The 22785-nt window shown below is 48.0% G+C and overlaps 1 protein-coding gene across 6 annotated transcripts in view; it reads right to left on the bottom strand.

Annotated features, from left to right (window-relative positions):
* LOC147100723 (MORN repeat-containing protein 1-like) overlaps positions 1-22785 on the bottom strand; it is a 166396-nt gene that overhangs the window by 71117 nt on the left and 72494 nt on the right. The window lies entirely within an intron of this gene.

Here is a 22785-nt window from a genome sequence, read left to right as displayed (position 1 = left end):
ATATAACTTGCAATCTGCCATAAAAAAGGAAGACTTGCCTTTATACAACATCTTTCATGACCTCAGGACGTTCCAAAGAGCTTCCCAGATAATGAAGTACTTTTGAAATGCAGTCACTGTTGTAAAGCAAATTGTACAAAGGCCAAACAAAGTGGCCAACTCCTGCAAGTGTCTGTAACATTTCTGTGGCATAACAGTAGTGACTTTCACTGTCGGGGTAGTGCATCGCAGATTGTTAACTGTCCCCACAAGTTTTCTTGGCTTTGGTGGCACACTTCAGTCTCAGCCACCCTGGTGAGTCTGAGCTTCCCCAACCATTACTCCTCAGCCATGCCCAGGTGGTTAACTCTGTTGTGGTGAATCCATTGACTGAGGTGGTGAAATTCCTGCAACCTCTGAGCTCCAGTGCCAGACTCGCCTCCTACTACTGCAATGTAATATACCCGCCATTGGCCACTAAACTCATTCCTGGGCAGCAAGCATCTTTCACATCCAGGCTTATATACCCATTGTGTAATACTTATCTTTACTTGGCTCCAGTGGCTGTCACTTTGCGCTGCTCTCAGTTGTCATCTTACTACAGAAACTGCAGGGGACTGAGGCTAACCTGGCTTTTATCATCAGTAATTTAGCAGGATTGAGCATGATGGGTGGAGCATTTCATTCAGCAGCAACAACTTGCATTTATACAACACCTTTAACAGGGAAACATCCCAAGGCATTTCACAAAGGAGTAATGAGACAATAATGGACACTGTATCAAAGAAGAGGATATTAGGAGCAGGGACCAAAAGCTTGGTCGAGAAGGTGGGTCTTAAAGGAGAGAGAAGCGAGGAGTTTAAGGAGAGACTGTCAGAGCATAGGTCAAGAGGCCTGAGTCGAAGGAAAGCAGTGTTCTGGGAAAGGGGGGTGGGGGGGGGGGGGTTTGTAGGACTGGAGGAGGTTACAAGGATGGGGAGGGTCCAGACTATGAAGGGACACCAACACAGTGAGCACAACACACTAAAATAATACCTGTCGACTATCAACATAAAATACATCCAGAGCTTCCGATGCAGGAGCACAGGCAAAACCGACAGGGCTTAAAAATAGTACATCTTCTAAATCAGTGGTTCTCAAACTGGGGTCCACAGCCCCCTGGGGCATCTGCAGGGAATTTCCAGGGGGGTCAGCGATAAAAGCCCCAGTCGGTGATGGTGAACGAGCTGGTGTGGAGCGGGTGGGCACTGCTGAACGGGGCAGCAGCGGCTGTGAGCTGCAGGAAGGAAAAAAAAGGAAAGACTTGCATTTATATAGCGCCTTTCACGACCACTGGACGTCTCAAAGCGCTTTATAGCCAATGAAGTACTTTTTGGAGTGTAGTCTCTGAAGAGGAGAAGGAAGGAGGGAAAAAGACTGTGGGCCAGCAGCAGCCGGAGACGGAAAAGCGCAGGGCCTTTTGTCACGGAAAGACTGAATACACTTACTGATATATAACTGGCTTATCTCATTTTTGAAACCTTTCTTGATCATGTTGCAACTGCTCTCTCACATTATAATCTTCACTTACAAGCCATAAACAGTGTACATCTGCACATAAATTCAACCATTTGTGAAGGTCTTGACTCACTTGGAGAAAGTAACACAAGGATTTAAAATGTAAAGAAGCCCTTGGAGTTTTAAATGATCATCGCTTTCAGATCATTTTACCACAGGTATGCAGTGCTGCCAGCCAAGATCAAATTTACAAGATGCAGATTTAAAAAAATATAAAATGATAAGGATTGGGAACAGGGCAAGCTGTTCGGCGAGGAACCAACCATCTGTAAACAAAGACCCCGTCCCGACTACCAGCGGCTGCAGCAGCGCCCGGGATACAGCCAAAAAAGAACAGGCTCCGTAAGTCGGACATACGTTACATTAGATCTGTCTGTCCACGGTCAAGGGCTGGCCAAGGAGCAAGTCTGATGTAATGATCTGGGCAACACTTGAATACACTGAACAACCAATGCATTTGTAATTTTAAAAAAATCAATGCTTTAAAATCACTATCACTTTATACATACATACTTGAGCGATTCTCGTTTTGTAAATGTCACCATAGCTATATTGCAATTCAGTGTCAGAAGATCCTGGTACAGTATCAATACAAGGGGGCAATAATAATTTAGATGGGGGGAGTCCGTGATTACTAATCCATTTGAAAAGGGGCCCTTCAACCAAAAGAGTTTGAGAACCACTGTACTAAATAATACCAGACTGCAGTAGCAGAGAGCAATTGAAAAGCTGTAATCCAAACTCTGAGTTCAAATGATGTCATCGGGGGACCTCTGATTAGATTTAGCTACACTTATACATTCTATTGATTATTCTATAGGGTAGATTTTCTTATACATTCTATTGATTATTCTATAGGGTAGATTTTCTTATACATTCTATTGATTATTCTATAGGGTAGATTTTCCAAGTTCTTGCCCATGGAAAGGTACCCACGTAGTGAGCGCACATTGGAAAATCACAGGCCCACTGCCCATTGGTCCATTGCTCTGAGTGTATGGTAAAAAATCAGAGTTTGTATGGGTTACAAATAAAAAGAAACATAAGAAAGTTCAATGTCGATGTCTGCCTAACTTCATAAATTCATTCATTCTTCATGTTTGTGGTGTGAACATCGCAAAATACTGCCAGATTGATTTAACTGGGGTTATAAATTGTTAAATACGCTCATATTAGGATATTACCCCCCACACCACCACTTTCCCTTTCTTGGCTCACCATGCAGCTGCTCCAAGCCCTAAACCATCACTGCTCCAAAGCTACCCATTAATGGGTGAATGAGAACGAGGCGGCCTGGGAGTCATTGGGCTGGATTTTCATTGAGGCAGCGGGTAGGAGGCGGGACTACAACTTTCGGGGTTGTAGTCCCGCCTCCATCGAGTTCTAGCCAACCCACGCGATTTTGACTTGATTGACCTTGTTGAGCCTGCCCAGCGGGCTCAGCAAGCCAATTAAGGGCCACCCGGCAACAGGTGACGTCACAGATTGATATTTCATCTGTCAAGACCTTTTGACAGATGAAATTTCAGCGTTTCACAGCTGTTTGAAGCTGTCAAACACTGACAATCTGTACTCCAGGTTAATTCCTTCCTCTCAGGATGATTTAGAGATCTCTCTAGAACAGAAAGCTGAATGCTGCAATTTTTGACAGATCGCGGCCATTCTGCTTTCTGTGCCGGTGAGATGAGGGACCCCCGAGACCTGAAGGAAGGAAGGCTGTAAAGGTAAGTACATGTAAGTAAAACTTCTTTAAACACTTTACACACACCAAACACACTTACCTTTGCACTCATGCACCCATCACTCACCTGAACACCGGCCATCTCGACCCCTCCAAGCCCTTCATCCCGACGGCCCGCCTCGCTAACTTGGCGTGGTTTGGAGCCGTTGGGAATCCCACATTTCACCAATGAAAATAGGGATTAGGCTAAAAACTGCCTGTTAGCTACCTGTTAACAGGCAGTTAATTGGCACTAATTGCCTTCCCGCCTCAGGGAGGCGGGTCCCAGTGCGGGTCGGGTGCCCGCCTCCTTTGAAACTGGCATGGAGGCGGGTTGGGGGCGGGATGGGTTCGTGCCCCCCGATTTCGGGATTTTAACCCCCCACACGCCTCCAATCCCGCCTCCGCGGCCCAATGAAAATCCTGCCCATTGACTCTCCCACCAATCTCTCTATACCTGCCTCCAATGAAACTAGGCATTCAGTATGTGAGACTAATAGGAGAAAGAGAGTGACAGTGAGAGAGGGATTGATTATGATACGTTTTTGTAATATATATTGTTGCATAAATTCACAGCACTTTCTCTGCTTGCACCCAGTATATTCTGCCAACACCATATCATCGCTATGAGAGTCTGAATTGTTTGCCTCCTTGACTGTGATGTTCAAATGGTATCTATGAGCTAAGCAGCAGATGGCTTAATTGATATCATTAGTAGGGCCTACCTGTGGCATAAAGACCTGATTTGTCTAAAAGGTGAAATAATTAACTAACAAAACTGTACATGAAAATTCTTCCATCTCTCACTAAATAGACTTGTATATTGCCAGTCTGTGTACTAACTTTAATTGAATTTATGTACAAAGTAAAGTTTAATTTGTTCAAGAAACAGTCTACATGCAGCTCCCTATGTTAATTGGAAGGCTGCACAAGGCATTATTTGATTTGATTTGGGAAAGCCAACTATTGAGATTTTGTATAAATGTTGGTTTTGACACCTACACAACCAAAAACTGAAAATAGGTCTTGTTGAAGTGACGGGCAGTTAATTCAAAATATGTTCTGAAGAAATCATGACATTTTCTGTCACAGAAGATGGTCGAAAAGGAGGCTGAATTTGCAGCACAGTAACGTCATTTTGACAAAGCCATTTGTAAACTGTGCTTTACCCAGGGTAATTAACTCATCAAGACGCTCCGAGCATAGCGGCCAGAGGCCGGACCGGAAGCGGGCCGTCGGACCGTGGAGCCGGCAATGGTGAGGTGGAGGCCGCGGCGATCGGAGGATGTGTTCGGCGAGTCGGGCAGAGGCAGCGCAGCGCATCGAGCAGCAGCAGCAGCCACGACGACTCGCAGTCCGACTGGGAGGAGGGGAGCCGGGAATGGTGGCCAGAGGGTGAGCGGGAGAAGCAGGCCACCACACATGGAGCCGAGCCGGCAACAGTGAGGAGGAGGCCGCGGTGATGAGGAGGACGGAGCGGCTGAGGGACATCGTGCTCCCACTGCCACTGGATGCCAAAGAATTGACTTTCTGAACACGGCGCTGTAAGAATAGCTGACGTGTCCCGACAGGGAGTAAGCATTCCATTGTATTAGTTACATATGACAAATAAAATTGAATTGAATTAAAACCTACCTCTTTGATCAAGCTTTTGGTCATCCGTCCCAATATCTCCTTACGTAGCTCGGTGCCAAATTTTGTCTGATAACGCTCCTGTGAAGCACCTTGGAATGTTTTACTACATTAAAGGCGCTATATAAATACATGTTGTTGTGGTTATAGGAAGGAAGATAGGACAGGAGTAGTCCATTCAGCACCTTGAGCCTATTCTGCCATTCAATTAGATCATGGCTGATCTGTATCTTAACTCCAGTTAACTGCCTTGGTTCTGTAAACCTTAAACCCTTACCTAACAAAAGTCTATCAATTCTCAGTTTTGAAATTTTCAATTGAACTCCAGAATGTGGTAAACCACTTTTATCATTCACTATCGTTACACTATGGTTATCACTGTTTATATCGTTACACTATGGTTATCACTGTTTACACTGTTGTATCACTACACAAGGTCACCTCTTGTCACGCTGTTATACCTGGGCTGGCCACAGCTGACTCCGCCCCATGGCTCCGCCTGCTTGCCCAGGTATAAAGGTGGTCGACTGGCTGGTATTCCTCCTTGTTGGATCCGATCACCCACGAGGGTGGGCTCTGTTATTTAGCCAATAAAAACCTATAGTTACTAACTTAACTCGTCGCTTTTCATGAACTGAATTGATAGGTATATCAATTTTATTGGCTAAATTTTTGAAATGTCTTCAATGGAGCAGCCAAACGACCAGTCAGACGTACAGCCTCAGCCAAACGGCCATCTACAACCGCCATGTTGTTCACCACACTCGACCGCCACCTTGTCTCCAGACCCGACCACCGCCTCACCCGCAGACTACAGCAGCTCGCTCAGCCATACACTAGCCTCCGTCACACTTGACCAAGCTCGCCCGCATCACCTGTCCAAGTCCATGATGGACATCAAAGTAAACGGCCACGCAACGACCTGCCTGTTCGACAGCGGAAGCACGGAGAGTTTCATCCATCCAGACACGGTGAGCCACTACTCCCTCACTGTCCGGCCAACGCGCAACCGGATCTCGATGGCGTCGAGGTCCCATTCTACAGACATCAGCGGCTACTGTGTTGTGACCCCGTCGGTTAGGGGCACGGAATATAAAAATTTTAAACTTCTCGTCCTGCCCCAGCTCTGCGCTGCCGTCCTACTAGGGCTGGACTTCCAATCCCACCTTCAAAGTGTCACTTTGGCATACGGTGGACCCCTCCCCCCACTCACAGTCGACAATCAGCAGCTTTTAAACCGCCCACCGCGTACCACCTGCGGCCTATCCACCCTCAAGGTCCCGCCCCCCTCCCTGTTCGCCAACCTCACCTGCGACTGTAAACCCGTCACTACCAAGAGCAGGCGGTACAGCGCCGGGGACAGAGCTTTTATTAGCTCTGAGGTGCAGCGTCTCCTGAAGGAGGGCATCATCGAGAGGAGCAACAGCCCCTGGCGTGCCCAGGTCGTAGTCATTAAGACCGGCGATAAAAACCGCCTGGTCATCGACTACAGCCAAACCATAAACCGGTACACCCAGCTGGACGCATACCCCCTTCCCCGCATATCTGATATGGTCAATCAGATTGCACAGTACCGGGTATTCTCTACCATCGACCTTAAGTCGGCCTACCACCAACTCCCTATCCGCCCTGAGGACCGCCAGTATACCGCCTTCGAGGCGAATGGCCGCCTCTACCACTTCCTTAGGGTTCCCTTCGGCGTCACCAACGGGGTTTCGGTCTTCCAAAGGGAGATGGACCGGATGGTTGACCAGAACGGGCTGCATGCCACGTTCCCTTATCTAGATAACGTCACCATCTGCGGCCGCGACCGGCAGGACCATGATGTTAATCTGGAGAGATTCCTCCGTACGGCCCAACGGCTGAACCTCACCTACAATAAGGAGAAATGTGTGTTTAACACCTCGCGTCTTGCCATCCTCGGCTGCGTAGTAGAGAACGGAGTCATCGGCCCCGACCCCGAAAGAATGCGCCCCCTCATGGAGCTTCCCCTCCCCCACTGTCCAAAGGCGCTGAAGAGAACCCTGGGGCTCTTCGCCTACTATGCCCAATGGGTGCCCAATTATGCGGACAAAGCCAGACCCCTCATGAAGTCCACCTCCTTCCCCCTGACGGCAGAAGCATGCGCAGCCTTCTCCCTCATAAAGGGAGACATTGCTAAGGCCACAATGCACGCGGTGGATGAGTCTATCCCTTTCCAAGTGGAGAGCGATGCATCCGACTTCGCCCTAGCTGCAACCCTTAACCAGGAGGGGAGACCTGTGGCCTTCTTCTCAAGGACCCTCCAGGGCCCTGAGATCCGACACTCTTCGGTCGAGAAGGAGGCCCAGGCGATCATGGAGGCAGTACGACGCTGGAGGCATTACCTGGCAGGCAAACGATTTACCCTCCTCACCGACCAGCGTTCGGTCGCTTTTATGTTTAATAACAAGCTGAGGGGCAAAATCAAGAACGACAAGATCTTGAGGTGGAGAATCGAGCTCTCCACCTATGATTATGATATCTTGTACCGGCCTGGTAAACTGAACGAACCCCCAGATGCTCTATCACGAAGTACATGCGCCAACGCGCAAATTGATAGACTGCAGACCCTCCACAACGACCTCTGCCACCCCGGGGTCACCAGACTTTACCACTTCATTAAGGCCCGCAACCTGCCCTACTCCATCGAGGAGGTCAGGACCATGACCAGGAACTGCCAAACCTGTGCCGAATGCAAACCGCATTTCTTTAGGCCGGACAGAGCAAGCCTGATCAAGGCCACCCGCCCCTTCGAGTGCTTGAGCATCGATTTTAAGGGGCCCCTCCCGTCCTCTGACTGTAATGTGTACTTCCTCAACATTATTGATGAGTACTCCCGTTTCCCCTTTGCCTTCCCCTGCCCAGACATGACCAGTACCACGGTCATCAAATGCCTGAACGACCTTTTCGCCTTGTTCGGGTTCCCGAACTATATACATAGCGACCGGGGCTCATCCTTCATGAGCGAGGAACTTCGCCAGTTCCTACTAGCGAGAGGTATTGCTGCAAGCAGGACCACCAGCTACAACCCCCGAGGGAACGGCCAGGTGGAAAGAGAGAACGCGACTGTCTGGAAGGCCGTTCTCTTAGCCTTAAAGTCTAAGGGCCTCCCAACCTCTCGCTGGCAGGAAGTCCTCCCGGCAGCGCTGCATTCCATCCGGTCACTGCTTTGCACTGCCATTAACGCCACCCCCCCATGAACGAATGTTTGTTTTCCCCAGGAAGTCGACTACGGGAACCTCGCTACCAACATGGCTGACTTCTCCGGGGCCAGTCTTGCTGCGAAAGCACGTGAGGGCCCATAAAACGGACCCCCTGGTCGAGAGGGTGGACCTCCTGCACGCCAACCCCCAGTACGCCTATGTGGCATACCCAGACGGGCGGGAGGACACAGTCTCCTTACGAGACCTCGCACATCCCTGAGACACCACCGTTACCCCCCACCACCCCCCCAAATCCAGCCCAGGTAGACGGCATGCCGGAACCCCACGAGCCTTCGCCGACCAGGCAGACACCAGCATTAACATCGGATACTGCATCACCGCCGCCGCTGCTGCGCCGATCAGAAAGGCTTACGAGGCCTCCGGACAGACTGACATACCCGAACTGGTAGTACACTTCACCCCGCCGGACTCAAATTTAAACAAGGGGTGAATGTGGTAAACCACTTTTATCGTTCACTATCGTTACACTATGGTTATCACTGTTTATATCGTTACACTATGGTTATCACTGTTTACACTGTTGTATCACTACACAAGGTCACCTCTTGTCACGCTGTTATACCTGGGCTGACCACAGCTGACTCCGCCCATGGCTCCGCCTGCTTGCCCAGGTATAAAGGTGGTCGACTGGCTGGTATCCCTCCTTGTTGGATCCGATCACCCACGAGGGTGGGCTCTGTTATTTAGCCAATAAAAACCTATAGTTACTAACTTAACTCGTCGCTTTTCATGAACTGAATTGATAGGTATATCACAGCCGCAACAGCTTTCTGAGGGAGAGAGTTCCAGATTTTCACCCTCTGTGTGAAGAAGTGCTTCTTAATGTCACTCCTGAACGGCCTGGCTCTAATTTTAAGGTTATGCCCCCTTGTTCTAGACTCCCCCCATCAGAGGAAATCGTTTCTCTCCATCTAGCCCATCAATCCTTTAATCATCTTAAACACCTCAATTAGATCACCCAATAACCTTCTATACTCAATTGTTGTAATAGCTCCTATTTGGAAGATAATTTAGTAAAACAACTGCATTAAATCCATTGGAGGTGGGCAATTGTTATCCTTCGTGACATATATCAACAGGATAAGAGTATGGAAAAGGATACAGCTTCTGGATCATTGGGAGTGTTGAGAAGTCGGTACTAACCCTCTCCACGCGCCCCCCGCCCCTCTCTAAATTGTAGCAATCACTACAATGGCTGCAGCTCACAATTAAAGTGAGTCCGTTTCCTGCGGGTCTTGCACTGAAATCGTACCGCAGAGTACTTAAAACCATCTTGTGGAAAATTGACCTTTATTGCTGCTGGGAAACACAAGCCATTAATTATAAACTATAGTGCCATTTTAATTATTGCCTCCTTTTGTCCTTAATAATAAAAAGGTACGTTGAGGTTATCTAACCTTCTCATTTGCCGGTGACTCTGCAGCATTCTAATAATCTGAAATCCAATTAGCAGAGTCAGAGTGTCGGGCCGCATAAGACTGGTCTTGCCTTGCGCATAACAATCGTGCAATTATCAGCACCTTGACTACAGCATGCTGGGTTAAAAAATACACAGACTTGTCACGGACCCCCTTAACTGGCACCAATTAAGTGAAATGAAGAGAATTGAAGCCAGCGGTAATGATCAAGAGGAGGATGAGACGGAGGGGGCAGTGGAAGTAAGCAGCGTTAAATTATAATGGTGAAGTAATGGCTCATTAAATTCTGTTATTCACACACTGCTGCAGACATGCTGAATCTCCTTTAGTACCCTTAGTGGGAGGCTATCAAATGATAAGGTCAGATCATAGGACTAGATACAGCGGGAAACTGTTAATCACTTAATGTCTGCAAAGAGATTTTCTTCCCCATTTTTCATTCTTTATGGATTTAAAAGTGGTGCTAAGAGTCTTTAAAAAAAAATTGCCAGGATGGAAAATCTGAAACATAATTTTTTCTGTCAGACAAATTACTGCCCAAGCACTGATCACAGAAAGAAAAGGAGAAAGAAGGTGCATTTACAGAGACCATTCAAAGCTGACGGATCAGCGGTAAATGTGGTTGCTATTTTTGACACAGCTTCTGCATCTGCTGCAGGTCCTTAAACTCAAAATAATAACCAGCCGTGAAATAGGATTTATAGGTCACTTGATGGTGGGTAGATACAGCGCACGCTGTGGTACTGGGCTTTTCAAACTAGGTGGCCCCAGGTTCGATTCCTGGCTTGTGAAAGGGTTAAGCTGGGGCACTGCAATTGCCATGGTTCCCTCTCCTGGTTGCGATCCAACCACCCCTGCTGGGCACCAGTGGAGAAGAGGATCTGTGATGCCACCTATTGTCAAATAGCCTATTAAGACTCAACATCTAAGCTCAAACAACAACTTGTACTTATATAGCACCTTTACCGCAGTGAAAATCCCAAGGCGCTTCACAGGAGCGTTATCATGAATGGCTAGTACGATAGCAAAATACTGCAGATGTTGGAAATCCGAAATAACAACAGAAAATGCTGGAAAAACTCAGCAGGTCAGGCAACATCCGTGGAGAGAAATTTGAGTTGACGTTTCGGGTCGAACCCTTCTTCAAAACTGGAAAGAAAAGAAAATAGATCGAAGGCAGGGCTGCGATCGGACAAAAGAAGTGAAAGAAACAAAAGAAGTAAAAGAGCTAGACGAGATGGTAATAGGCTGAGATTAGGTGTAAAGTGTACTGGCAGGGCAAGAGATAGCTGCCAGGTGTGAGAGAGAAACAAAAGGAAAAGGGGGGGGGGGGGAAAGGAGTGGAAAAATTACAAGAAAAAATGTGTAATAGGGGCCGAGGTTATGATCTGAAATTGTTGAACTCGATATTGAGTCCGGAAGGCTGCAGAGTGCCTAATCGGAAGATGAGGTGCTGTTCCTCGAGTTTACGTTGAGCTTCCGTGGAACAACACAAGAGGCCAAGGATGGTGAGGTCCGAGTGGGACTGGCGCGGTGAATTAAAATGACAGGCGACCGGAAGCTCGGGGTCACCCTTACGGACTGAATGGAGATGTTCCGCAAAGCGGTGACCCAATCTGTGTTTGGTCTCCCCAATGTAGAGGAGACCGCATCGTGAGCAGCGAATACAGTATACTAGATTGCGAGAAGTACAAGTAAATCGCTGTTTCATCTGGAAGGGGTGTTTGGGGCCCTGGACAGTGGGAAGGGGGGGGAGGTATAGGGGCAGGTGTTACATCTCCTCCGCTTGCACGGGAAGGTGCCAGGCGAAGGGGAAGGGCTGTTTGGGGTGATAGAGGAGTGGACTAGGGTGTCTCGGAGGGAGCGGTCCCTACGGAATGCTGAAAGGGGAGGGGAGGGGAAGATACGTTTGGTGGTGGGATCACTTTGGAGGTAGCGGAAATGCCGGCGGATGATCCGTTGAATGTGGAGGCTGGTGGGTTGAAAGGTGAGGACAAGGGGAACCCCATCGTGGTTCCGGGAGGGAGGGGCAGGGGTGAGGGCAGAAGTGCGGGAGATAGAACTGACACGGTCGGTTCTCTCCACGGATGTTGCCTGACCTGCTGAGTTTTTCCAGCATTTTCTGTTGTTATCATGAATGGCTACTTGGGTGAGGTATCAGAGAGGGCTGCTGATGAAAGTGGAACCATAACTCAGCAGGGGTTAGTATCTGCAGGTAGGAGGGAAGAAAATTGGAAGTATTAAAGGTGTGGAATGGTCTGCAGTCATTAGGGTTGTTTGGGTGTTAAGTGCAGGGTAATTACCCCTATTTACTATCCAAATGCTAATAAGTGATTTACTGTTTTTTTGCTTTAATTTAGCACCCATAGTAAATCAAGGCAATCAACTTGCACAACCTAAGCAAGGAAGGGAATACACCCACTCAATACTACATTATATGCTGTAGTTGAATTTCAAACGCCACAGAGTAAATTCACCAGCTACGCTCAACTGCTTTACAGGTCAGAGTACTCCATTATCCTTATCTCTGATCTGTGCTCACTGTGAGTGCGGCTCCCTCCTGGGAGCACAGGATCAGCGAATTGCCCTCATAGGAACATAGCAACAGGAGTAGGCCATTCAGCCCCTCGAGTCTGTTCCGCCAGGTTTACATTGCTTGCAAATCCTAAAAGTTCACTGCAATTGTTTTAGATCAAGAATCAGTTATAATGTATCTGCACGTTACTGTGCTTCGATATATAGAAAAATGTATGTGGAGGATCTGTGGCTAAGTATTTCCCTTATGGAAGAGAGATGATAAACCTTTTTTTAAATAGAACTGTTGCTGTTATCTCACCTGGACAGGATTAGGTTATCCGTAATACTAATGAACCTGTGGTAACTGCTTTTACTTTGACACATAAAATTCTGTCAAAGGTTGGGTTGGCCATGTATATGACAAAAAGACATAAGAACATAAGAAATAGGAGCAGGAGTAGGCCATCCGGCTCCTCGAGCCTGCTCCACCATTCAATAAGATCATGGCTGAACTTCTACATCAACTCCACTTTCCCGTCTTATCCCCATATCCCCTGATTCCCTTAGTGTCCAAAAATCTATCGCTCTCAGTCTTGAATATACTCAACGACTGATCATCCACAGCCCTCTGGGGTAGAGAATTCCAAAGATTCAGAACACTCTGAGTGAAGACATTTCTCCTAATCTCAATCTCAAATGGCCGAGCCCTTATCCTGAGACTATGACCTCTAGTCCTAGACTCTCCAGCCAGGGGAAACAGCCTCTCAGCATCTACCCCATCAAGCCCAGCCCCCCAGAGGGTAAGTTGGTAGAGGCAGCATGGAACTGAGTCGTACAGTCCTGAAGGTCCCAAGTTCAATTTCCAGTCTATGTTGTCAGCTGATCTCAACCAAGATAGGCACCGAGGGAGGCTCACTGTCCTTGAACTAGGGTTGATTACACAGAGATAATATTAACATGCTGGGATTAGCTTTATCACTGTAATATTAGTGTCCGTTTTGGTCTTCGAGCCGTAAAAGTGGCCTGAATGTCCTGAAATTCCCTGCAGTTCTCAGCGGTCTAAGGGTTAATGACACATGTTCTGCGCACAAATACAGTGACGTCTAATAGTTACAGGGCTTATTTTACTCCATTCCGCCCCTTAATTATTGGGTTAATTGGTGATTTTCTACTTGGGTGGTAATGCTCTACATCTGTGATTAAGTCACAGCAGAAAACAATACAAAAAGTAGTTAACAAGCGAAATTTCATCAACAGATGCTGATCGTGTTAAAACACTACGGTGAAATGGGGATTATTAAAGCAGCCAGCACATTCACAGTAGTCTCTGTTAAAATAAAATATAAACATAATTTACTTTAAAAACACTGTTTTAACCAAGTGGCATAGAAAGAATGTATCATGGCAACCAGGGAAAGGAACCAGAACTAGGGAAACAAATCAAGAGCTGGATGGGAACCCAGAACCCAGGAAAGATACCCATTTTACTCACTATAAGGGCAGCCTGTCATGCAAACTGATTCTAGAGATGCTCTGTCTGGAACATGTCAGGCTAACTTCTCACTTTTGTGAAAGGTAGACAGAATAGAAGAGACTATAGACGAAGTGAAATATGATCTGTACAGTTATTTTTGGAAAGGATCTTCTGATGAGCCATATGGCAGTACAGATTATCCACTGTGTACTGATAAAGACTAAGCTCGAACCAGGCTGTGTGTTATAATACCTTTTCCAGTTGGCAATGTTGTTTCCCCGCGCCCACCCCCCCCCGCCTCCCCGCTCCCCCACCACCATTTTCTCACTCCTAAAGGCACCAAGTAGCCATTCTTCTTGTGAGTCTGGACACTGTGTAATGGAGAGCTATTCAATCAGGCTCAATTCTGTTCTGATACAATAGCAAAATACTGCGGATGCTGGAAATCTGAAATAACAACAGCAAATGCTGGAAATACTCAGCAGGCCAGGCAGCATCCGTGGAGAGAGAAACAGTTAACGTTTCAGGTCTGGGACCCTTCATCAGAACTGGAAAAATCTGGAAATGTAACAGATATTAAGCAGGTGCAGAGACAGGGGGGGGGTTAGGAAGGGAGGAAGGGATTGAAAGAACATCCTGTGAAAATGTTGCAAATGGGAATGGCAAAATAATACACCTTTCACCCCACCAGCCTCCACATTCAACGGATCATCCTCCGCCACTTCTGCCACCTCCAACGTGATCCCACCACCAAACACATCTTCCCCTCACCTCCCCTTTCAGCATTCCGAAGGGATCGCTCCCTCCGCGACACCCTGGTCCACTCCTCAATCATCCCAACAGCCCTTCTCCTTCACCTGGCACCTTCCTGTGCAAGCGCAGGAGATGCAACACATGCCCTTTTACCTCCTCCCTTCCCACTGTCCAGGGCCCCAAACACCCCTTCCAGGTGAAACAGCGATTTACTTGTACTTCTTGCAATTTAATATACTGTATTCGCTGCTCACGATGCTGTCTCCGCTACATTGGGGAGACCAAACGCAGATTGGGCGACCGCTTTGCGGAACACCTCCGTTCAGTCCGTAAGGGTGATCCTGAGCTTCCAGTCGCCTGTCACTTTAATTCTCCGTTTCACTCCCACTCTGATCTCTCTGTCCTCGGCCCATTACATTGTTCCAATGAAGCTCAACATAAGCTCGAGGAACAGCACCTCATCTTTCAATTGGGCACTTTACAGCCTTCTGGACTCAACATCGAGTTCAACAATTTCAGATAATAATCCCTGCCCCCATTTTTCATGCTGTATTATTTTGCCATTCCCATTTGCAACATTTTCACAGTATATTCTTTCAATTCCTTCCTCCCCTCCTAAACCCCCCCCCCTGTCTCTGCACCTGCTTAATATCGGTTACATCTCCAGCTTTTTCCAGTTCTGATGAAGGGTCCCAGACCTGAAACGTTAACTCTGTTTCTTTCTCCACGGATGCTGCCTGGCCTGCTGAGTATTTCCAGCATTTGCTGTTGTTATTTCAGATTTCCAGCATCTGCAGTGTTTTGCTATTGTATTAGTGTTTGGTTCACTGCCACCTCTCTTCTTGGAATGCCCACCTTGAAGAAGTTCTGCTCTTCTCTCCGACAGGAGTTCCGTTTGTCTCTTCAACCTTGTTCATCTTCATTGCTTTCAGTTTCCCTTCTCGTGTTTGATCAGGTATCTGCCAAGACTCGGTTTCACAGCCACATCTCTTTCCTCAGTAACTGTCTCCGGTTCAGAGTTATTCCACGTGGATTCCAACTGAACTTCCACCCTTCATGTTTCGGATCCACCCAGGATTACAAATATCTCCTCGATATTCATCGTTCCTCGAACTACTGCTCTCGCCGCATCTTGAGATCCACGCTCAACGCCACATGAACAATCTCGACCTCTCTTCAGCAGCACCGACGCACTCTATCTCCAAGCTGTCTGGGTCCACAGTTCCATTTCATCCTTCGACTCATCCGACGCTTCAACAAAAAACTTTTTTTCTTCCTTTCTGATGTCAAGGATCGCAAGCTACACCAATGCCCCTCCGGAACCTTCTTCCCCGTTACTTTCCTCTGATCCCATCCCTTCTTCCAATCTCACCCCCTGCCGTGTTTTCACTATCCCCTCTGACCTTCCCCTCTCTGACCCCGAACGATCAGTCCTCAGCAAAGGCCTGAGCTTCATCCCCTTACGCCCCCATCTGAATGAATTTCGAGCCCGGCACAATGCTGAGCTCTTTTTCCGTCGCCTTCGTCTCCGTGCCCACTTCTTTGGCCAGGAGTCTTCCCCCCGCACGGCTGACCCTTTCTCCCGCTTTCTAAATTCTCGTTCTACTTGGACCCCTCCGTCTGGCCTCTTACCCTCTCTAGATCTTTTCATTGCTAACTGCCGACGTGACATCGGCTGTCTCCATTTCTCTGCTCCCCTCACTCACTCCAACCTACCTCCCTCTGAACTTGCAGCACTCCGTTCTCTCTGATCCAACCCTAACATTATCATTAAACCTGCTGATAGAGGTTGTTTGGCGAACCGACCTCTACTGTGCGGAAGCTGAATGCCAACTCTGCAACACCTCCTCCAGGACCATGACCCCACTAGCAAACATCAAGCCATTGTTTCCAAGACTGTCACTGACCTCGTCTCCTCTGGAGATCTTCCCTCCATGGCCGCCAACCTCATAGTCCCCCAACCCCGCACAGCCCGCTTCTACCTCCTTCCCAAGATCCACAAACAGGACTGCCCTGGTAGATCCATCGTTTCAGCCTGTTCTTGCCTCATGGAACTTATCTCTTCCTACCTTGACTCTATTTTTTTCTCCCCTTGTCCAGTCTCTTCCCACCTACATTCGCGACTCTTCTGACGCCCTCCGTCACTTTAACAGTTTTCAGTTTCCTGGCCCCAACCGTCTCCTTTTCACTATGGACGTCCAATCCCTCTACACCTCCATCCCCCACCAGGACGGCCTTAGGGCGCTCCGTTTCTTCCTGGAACAGAGGCCCAACCAGTCCCCATCCACCACCACCTTCCTCCGCCTGGCTGAACTTGTTCTCACATTGAACAACTTCTCCTCTGACTCCACTCACTTCCTCCAAATTAAAGGTGTTGCTATGGGAACCCGCATGGGCCCTAGCTATGCCTGCCTGTTCATGGTATTTGTGGAACACTCTTTGTTCCAGTCCTACTCAGGTCCCCTCCCTCACCTCTTTTTCCGGTACATCGATGACTGTATCGGTGCCGTTTCCTGCTCTTGCCCTGAACTAGATAAGTTCATTCACTTTACTTCTAATTTCCACCCTTCCCTCACCTTCACATGGTCCATCTCCGACGCTTCCCTTCCCTTCCTTGACTTCTCCGTCTCCATTTCTGGCGATCGTCTTTCGACAAACATCCACTACAATCCCACAGCTACCTGGACTACACTTCCTCCCACCCCGCTTCCTGTAAGGACTCTATTCTATTCTCACAGTTTCTCCGTCTCCGATGCGTCTGTTCTGGTGATGCCACCTTCCATACCAGTGTTTCCGACAGGTCTTCCTTTTTCCTCAACCGAGGATTCCCCTCTACTGTGGCACGGCCCTTGACCGTGTCCGTTCCATTTCCTGCACTTCTGCTCTCACCCCTTCCCCTCCCTCCCAGAACCACGATAGGGTTCCCCTTGTCCTCCCCTTTCACCCCACCAGTCTCCACATTCAATGGATCATCCTCTGCCATTTCCGCCACCTCCAACGTGATCCCACCACCAAACACATCTTCCCCTCACCTCCCCTTTCAGCATTCTGAAGGGATCGCTCCCTCCGCGACTCCCTGGTCCACTCCTCAATTACCCCAACAGCCCTTCTCCTTCACCTGGCACCTTCCCGTGCAAGCGCAGGAGATGCAACACATGCCCTTTTACCTCCTCCCTTCCCACTGTCCAGGGCCCCAAACACCCCTTCCAGGTGAAACAGCGATTTACTTGTACTTCTTGCAATTTAATATACTGTATTCGCTGCTCACGATGTGGTCTCCTCTACATTGGGGAGACCAAACGCAGATTGGGCGACCGCTTTGCGGAACACCTCCGTTCAGTCCGTAAGGGTGACCCTGAGCTTCCGGTCACCTGTCACTTTAATTCTCCGTTTCACTCCCACTCTGATCTCTCTGTCCTCGGCCCATTACATTGTTCCAATGAAGCTCAACGTAAGCTCGAGGAACAGCACCTCATCTTTCGATTAGGCACTTTACAGCCTTCTGGACTCAACATCGAGTTCAACAATTTCAGATAATAATCCCTGCCCCCATTTTTCATGCTGTATTATTTTACCATTCCCATTTGCAACATTTTCACAGTATGTTCTTTCAATTCCTTCCTCCCCTCCTAAACCCCCCCCCCCTTCCCAGGCTCTGCACCTGCTTAATATCTGTTACATTTCCAGCTTTTTCCAGTTCTGAAGAAGGGTCCCAGACCTGAAACGTTAACTGTTTCTCTCTCCACGGATGCTGCCTGGCCTGCTGAGTATTTCCAGCATTTTCTATTGTTATTTCAATTCTGTTCTGACTTGATGCCCATAGAAGCACTTTGCAGCAGAGGCTACTGGATAATGATCAGAAGTGGGAACCCTGACTGATTTTCCTTTTTGCCAGCCCAGGGACACCATGGGCAACTGTAGCACCCCTACAGCTGCCCTGGTCTAGATGAAACAACACAGCACGGACTGGAGAAGCAACCATTTGTAAACTGTTCTGTTTCAAGTTAAGATATATTGATGTCTATACCTATCTATCCTTTGTAGTTGACCTTCTCAGTGTGTTGAACTAAAGGGTGCACCGTTCTAGAGCATGAATGCAATACGGCATTCTGGAGTATCAATGCTATGCTGGGTGCAGGAGTATCAATGTGCTACAGGGTACTGGAGTATCAATGTGAAGCCGTGTCCTACAGTATCAATGTGATACTGTGATCTACAGTATCAATGTGCTGCAGTGTGCTTTTTGTTTTTCAAATCCAGTGATCTGCGAGGACAGGGGTGATGGGTGAGCGGGACTTGGTACACAATTGGATACGGGCAGCAGTGTTTTGGGTGAGCTGAAGTTTCTGGAGGGTGTAAGATCAAGAGAGCATTGGTATAGTTGAGACTGGCGGTGACAAAGGCATTAAAAAAATTATTCGTTCCAGGATGTGGGCGTCGCTGGCAAGGCCAGCATTTATTGCCCATCCCTAATTGCCCTTGAGAAGGTGGTGGTGAGCCGCCTTCTTGAACAGCTGCAGTCCTCATGGTGAAGGTATTCCCACAGTGCTGTTAGGGAGGGAGTTCCAGGATTCTGACCCAGCGACGACGAAGGTACGGCGATATATTTCCAAGTCAGTATGGTGTGTAACTTGGAGCAGAACTTGGAGGTGGTGGTGTTCCCATGTGCCTGTTGCCCTCATCCTTCTAGGTTATAGAGGTCGCGGGTTTGGGAGGTGCTGCCGAAGAAGCCTTGGCGAGTTTCTGCAGTGCATCTTGTAGATGGTACACACTGCAGCCACGGTGTGCCAGTGGTGGAGGGAGTGAATGTTGAAGGTGGTGGATGGGGTGCCAATCAAGCGGACTGCTTTGTCCTGCATGGTGTCGGGCTTGTTGAATGTTGTTGGAGCTGCACTCATCCAGGCAAGTGGAGAGCATTCCATCACACTCCTGACTTGTGCCTTGTAGATGGTGGAAAGGCTTTGGGGGAGTCAGGAGGTGAGACACTCGCCGCAGAATATCCAGCCTCTGACCTGCTCTTGTTGCTACAGTGTTTATGTGGCTGGTCCAGTTAAGTCAAGGATGTTGATGGTGGGGGATTCGGCGATGGTAATGCCGATGAAAGTCAAGAGGAGGTGGTTAGACTCTCGCTTGTTAGAGATAGTCATTGTCTGGCACTTGCGTGAATGTTACCTGCCACTTATCAGCCCAAGCCTGAATGCCGTCCAGGTCTTGCTGCATGCGGGCATGGACTGCTTCATTTTCTGAGGAGTTGCGAATGGAACTGAACACTGTGCAATCATCAGCGAACATCCCCACTTCTGACCTTATGATGGAGGGAAGGTCATTGATGAAGCAGCTAAGATGGTTGGGCCGAGGACACTGCCCTGAGGAACTCCTGCAGCAATGTCCTGGGGCTGAGATGATTGACCTCCAACAACTACAGCCATCTTCCTTTGTGCTAGGTATTATAAATCTCATCATTCATCAAAAAACTACTCGTGAAATAACGCTGGACGGCCAGCTGGTGGCGCCGTCCAAGGAGTATAAATACTCGGGCAACGGCCCCAGCTTGCCCAGGGACATTTTGTAAGACAAGGAACTAGTGAAGTACAACTAGACCTCCATGTTCTGAAACAAGTTGATTAAAGCCTTGCTTTATGCTCAAACCAAGTGCGTCGTGAGTTTTATTACGTCACTAGGTATGACTCCAGCCAGTGGAATGTTTTCCCCAATTCCCATTGACTTCAATTTTACTAGGGCTCCTTGATGCCACACTCTGTCAAATGCTGCCTTGATGTCAAGGGCAGTCACTCTCACCTCACTTCTGGAATTTAGCTCTTTTGTCCATGTTTGGACCAAGGCTGTGATGAGGTCTGGAGCCGAGTGGTCTTGGTGGAGTGCAAACTGAGCATCAGTGAGCAGGTTATTGGTGAGTAAGTGCCACTTGATACCACTGTCAACGACGCCTTCCATCACTTTGCTGATGATTTCGAGTAGATTGATGGGGCGGTAATTGGCTGGATTGGATTTGTCCTGCTTTTTGTGGACAGGACATACCCGGGCAGGCATGGATGACAGCTTCAACAGCAAGTGGGTTGAGGTAGGGTTGGAGGTGGGCAATGTTATGGAGGTGCAAGTAGGCAGTCTTTGTGATGAAGAGGATAAATGGTCAGAAGCTCAGCTCAGGAACAAATGGACGCTGAGGTTGCAAACAGTCTGGTTCAGCCCAAGACAGTAGCTGGAGAAGGGGAAGGAATTTGGAGTTTGTGTTGGGGGCCGAAGATAATCGCTTCAGTCTTCCCAACGTTTAACTGGAGGAGATTGCGGCTTATCCAAAACTGGATGTTAGGCAAGTAGTCTGACAACACAGAGGCAGTGAAGGGATCAAGAAAGGTGGTGGAGAGGTAGAGCTGGATATCATCAGTGTACATGTGCAAAGCTGACCCAATGTCTGCAAAAGATTTTGCCAAGGAAAGCACGTAGATGGGGAAGAGGAGGGGGCTAAAGATAGATCCTTAGGGGACTCCGAAGTAACAGTGCAGGGGTAAGCAGAGAAGCCATTATTTGAGGGGTTCTGGCTACGATTGGATAGAGTGGAAGATAGAGTGCTAAACGCTATGCCATATGAAGCAGAGGCATACAGTTTGATCCCTAGTCTTTGATGAGTTCGCTGATGGGTGTGTATGCTGTGAGGAGGATGCAGAGAAACTCCAGTACGATTTGGACAGGTTGGGCGATTGGGCAGATGCATGGCAGGTGCAGTATAATGTGGATAAATGTGAGGTTATCCACTTTGGTGGCAAAAACAGGAAGGCAGATTATTATCTGAACAGCAATAGATTGGGAAAAGGGGAACACAAGAACACAAGAAATAGGAGCTGGAGTAGGCCACTTGGCCCTTCGAGCCTGCTCCGCCATTCAATACGATCATGGCTGATCTTCTACCTCAACTCCACCTTCCCGCATTATCTCCATATCCCTTAATTCCCAAAAATTTATCGACCTCTGTCTTGAATATACTCAACGAATGAGCATCCACAGCCCTCTGGGATAGAGAATTACAAAGATTCACAACCCATTGAGTTAAGAAATTTCTCCTCATCTCAGTCCTAAATGGCTGACCCCTTATTCTGAGACTGTGACCCCTGGTTCTAGACTCCCCAGCCAGGGGAAACATTTTCTCAGCATTAACCCTGTCAAGCCCTAAGAATTTTATATGTTTCACTGAGATCACCTCTCATTCTTCTAAACTCTAGGGAATGTAGGCCTAGTCTACTCAATCTCTCCTCATAGGACAATCCCCTCATTCCTCTAATCAACCTTTGAATGTACCCCTATACAGCAATTAGACTTGTGACCTTCAAGGAGACCTGGGTGTCCTTGTGCACCAGTCGCTGAAGGTAAGCATGCAGGTGCAGCAGGCAGTTAAGAAGGCAAATGGTATGCTGGCCTTCATAGCGAGAGGATTCGAGTACAGGAACAAGGATGTCTTGCTGCAGTTGTACAGGGCCTTGGTGAGACCACACCTTGAGTATTGTATGCAGTTTTGGTCGCCTTATCTGAGGAAGGATGTTCTTGCCATGGAGGGAGTGCAGCGAAGATTCACCAGACTGATACCTGGGATGGCAGGAATGACATATGAAGAGAGATTGGGTCGATTAGGCTTATATTCGCTAGAGTTTAGAAGAATGAGAGGGGATCTCATTGAAACTTATAAAATTCTAACAGGACTAGACAGACTAGATGCAAGAAGGCTGTTCCCGATTGCGGGGGAGTCCAGAACCAGGGGTCACAGTCTAAGGATAAGGGGTAAGCCATTTAGGACTGAGATGAGGAGGAATTTCTTCACCCAGAGAGTGGTAAACCTGTGGAATTCTCTACCACAGAAGACAGTTGAGGCCAATTCATTAAATATATTCAAGAAGGAGTTAGATATATTTCTTAAGGCTAAGGGGATCAAGGGATATGGGGAGAAAGCAGGGACAGGGTACTGAATTTGGATGATCAGCCATGATCGCATTGAATGGCGGACCAGGCTCGAGGGGCCGAATGGCCTACTCCTGCTCCTATCTTCTATGTTTCTATGTTTCTAATAAGCAATTGGCATGCTACGTTTGGCCTCAGCACTCCTAGATTATGTAAGAGTAAAATCAGGCAGGGTTCCTGCTCCTGACCATTATCCAGTGACCCTGGCTTGTAGATGTCAGGTGAGGAGAGGATCAAGCTTGGGGGCAGTAAACACTCATCTAGATTCCACATGTTCAAATAATTGTCTCTCAACAACAAGTTATCCCCGCCCTCTAACCCTACTTCAACTGAAGACTACATTTGGTGCGTAACGTTACAGATTGAATAGTTATATACAATAATCATGATACAGTAGATGCAGAATTATGGAGTTACATCAAAAATGGTTTTGTTTTTAAAATCTTTTAGAACAGGCGATGGGAGTGAAAGCAAACCTGTCATTCAGTCTTAGGGTTGGGCTAACATTCATGATCTCATCTC

The sequence above is a fragment of the Somniosus microcephalus genome, chromosome 25, assembly GCF_052327205.1.
Source record: "Somniosus microcephalus isolate GS21.2 chromosome 25, FLI_Smic_1.0, whole genome shotgun sequence".
Lineage (NCBI taxonomy): Eukaryota > Metazoa > Chordata > Chondrichthyes > Squaliformes > Somniosidae > Somniosus > Somniosus microcephalus.
This window is presented reverse-complemented; position numbering and strand designations above follow the sequence as displayed.